This window comes from Elephantulus edwardii, unplaced genomic scaffold (assembly GCF_000299155.1).
Source record: "Elephantulus edwardii isolate Elephantulus edwardi_28Jun2011 unplaced genomic scaffold, EleEdw1.0 scaffold00085, whole genome shotgun sequence".
Classification (NCBI taxonomy): domain Eukaryota; kingdom Metazoa; phylum Chordata; class Mammalia; order Macroscelidea; family Macroscelididae; genus Elephantulus; species Elephantulus edwardii.
In genome coordinates, this window is record NW_006399835.1 from 6,814,343 (window position 1) to 6,817,209 (window position 2,867).

Below are 2,867 nucleotides of genomic sequence, written 5' to 3' on the forward strand. Positions count from 1 at the left end.
CATGGAGAGCCAAAAAAATAAATGAATCTGTCTTGGAGGGCATACAACCAGATCACTTTTTTTTGTTGTTGTTGTTGTTTGTTTTGTTTTGTTTTGTTTTGGCTGAGTACAGTGTACTTTATTGATGGTATTTGAGAAGATGGGCTCTCCAAGGCCTTCCCCTTTCTCAGGGGGATTTGATGGAAACTTGTGTCAAGGATGTGAGATTCTTAGTGTGTGGGATGATCAAGTTGGGGCAAGGACCCCCCAGCAGCTGAGTGTGTCTCTCTCTTTCCCTCTCTCTCTCTCTCTCTTTCTCTTCTAGTGATACTGCTGGGGCTAGTGGTCCAAGGAGCTCTCATTCTTTGGAGGCCATGTGAACCATCAAGTCGACCATCTGGTTGCTGTAGCCAAATTCAGTGTCATACCAGAAAATGAGTTTGACAAAGCGGTCATTCAGAGCAATACCAGCCCTAGCAACAAAGGTGAAAGAGTGAGTGTCACTATTAAAATTACAGGAGACAGCCTGGTCTCCAGTGTATCCTAGGATACCCTTGAGGGGCCCTTCTGATGCCTGCTTTACTACTTTCTTGATGTCATCATATTTGACTGCTTTCTCCAGACAGCAGGCCAGGTCCACAACTAACACATTGGCGGGGGGTGGGGGCTATGGAAAGCCATGCAGGTAAGTTTCCCATTCAGTTCAGGAATGACTTTGCCCACAGCTTTGGCAGCTCCAGTAGATGCAGGGATGATGTTCTGGGCAGCTCCACGGGCATCACGCCACAGCTTGCCAAAGTGGCCATCCACAATCTTCTGTGTCACAGTGACAGCATGGACTGTGGTCATGAGTCCCTCTGCAATGCCGAAGGTGTTATGGATGACCTTGGACAGGGGAGCCAAACAGTTGGTGGTGCAGGAGGCATTGCTGACAATCTTGAGAGAGTTGTCATACTTTTCATGGTTCATGCCCATGACAAACATAGGGACATTGGCAGAAGGAGCAGAGATGATTACCTGTTTTGCACCACCCTTCAAGTGAGCCCCAGCCTTCTCCAAGGTTGTGAAGACACCTGTGAACTCCACCACATACACAGCACCAGCATCACCCCACTTGATGTTGGAGGGATCTTGCTCCTGGAAGATAGTGATGATTTTCCCATTGATGACCAGCTTCCCATTCTCAGCCTTGACAGTGCCATTGAACTTGCCATGGGTGGAATCATATTGGAACATATAGACCATGTAATTGAAGTTAATGAAGGGATCATCGATGGCGACAACATTCACTTTGCCAGAGCTAAAAGTAGCCCTGGTGTCCAGGCACCCAATACGGCCAAATCCATTTACTCCAACATTCACCATTGTGTCTCAGGGATGTGGCCGATGCTGCACAAGAAGAGAGGGCAGTCTGGATAGATGAGGAGCAGAGAGCACAGGTCTTTTCTTAGAAGCGTGGATGGTGAAACTTTGTCTCATGTATTTTGGACATGTCCAGACATGTGGTTTCTTGGAAAAAGACATGATGATGGGGAAAGCAGAGGGCCAGTACAAGAGAGGAAGGCACTCAAAGAGATGGCTTGATAAAGGAACTTCAACAATATGTTTGAGATGGATTGATAAAGGAACTGCAACAAAAGATTTGAGAATGTCAGACATGGTGAGGATGACATGGGATAGGTCAAATTCTATCTGTTATTCAGAGAATTGCTATGAGTCATAGTAGACTGGAAGGCATTTAACAACAACTTTTTCTTATGAACATTTTAATGGACTGTTTGTATATTCTAATTTCATAAAATTTCCTTCCTTCAGTTCTTTGAACTAAGATTATAGGTAGTTATTGTCAACACCTTCCAAAGCTTATAGACATGCCAGAGTTCACCCACAGCCTTGCTGTTGTAGGATATTTCAAATCCAAAATCCTTATCAGATTATTTGACTAATCTTCACTAAGATTTTACTTGCATGTGATACTAATTGATATTGGATTTATTTTATGGTTTTTTTTTAACGAATAGAACAAGTATGAGTCTCTTTGAGTTAGTTGGTAAGCCAAATTTCTTGCCATAAACTTGTTAGCACATCCAGTGTTGCATCTGTTTGCTAAAACACTTCAGTTAGTATTCCATCAATTCTTGAAGTCTTATTTTTCACCAATGTCTTCAAGTGCAACTTCTCTTCTCCTTTCGTGTACGTTGATGCCTGATAATATGCTACTTCTTGAAATGATTCAATGTCAACCAGGGTTTTTGGTACAGTGACTGTGTATTTCTTCCAGCTTCTTTTCATGTTTCCTGAATCATTCAGTATTTTTACATAAAATTCTTCTATATTGCAACTAAAAGCTTGAAATTGCTCTTTAAGTCTTTCAGCTTGAAAGGTCAAACTTGTCCTTCCCTTTCGGTCTTCTAACTCCAGATATTTGCACATTTCATGATAATGTTTTGCTTTGTCTTCTCTAGCTATACTTGGATATTTTCCGTTTAGTTCAAAGAAAAGGAGTCAGTATAAATGATAAGAATAAGTAATGTAAAATAATAGGAAAACAGTTTCCCTTGCTTTTCTACAACTTACTTACAAAAAGTCTGAAAATAATGCTGGTAACTAGCTAAAGAAGAACGAGGAAGGAGAGAAGAAGTCACCTCAAGTTCCAAATCTCATTTTCATGACATATTTGTAGTGTAAAAAGTGCTAGAATTTGGGTACTGGTTAAAAAATAATGTTAACCCATCAACAAACGAATGGCTAGAGAAGCTGTGGTATATTCACACAATGGAATACTATGCTGCATTAAAAACAAGGAACTCATGCAATATTACTCAAAATGGTTGACTCTGGAGAACATTATGCTGAGTGAATTGTCCCAGTCACAAAGGGACAAATAT

At 41.2% G+C, this 2,867-nt stretch overlaps 1 pseudogene; it reads right to left on the bottom strand.

Moving 5' to 3' along the window:
* Positions 1 to 337: 337 nt before the first annotated feature.
* On the bottom strand, positions 338 to 1,344 carry LOC102845042 (annotated as a pseudogene).
* Between the last annotated feature and the right edge of the window lie 1,523 nt (positions 1,345 to 2,867).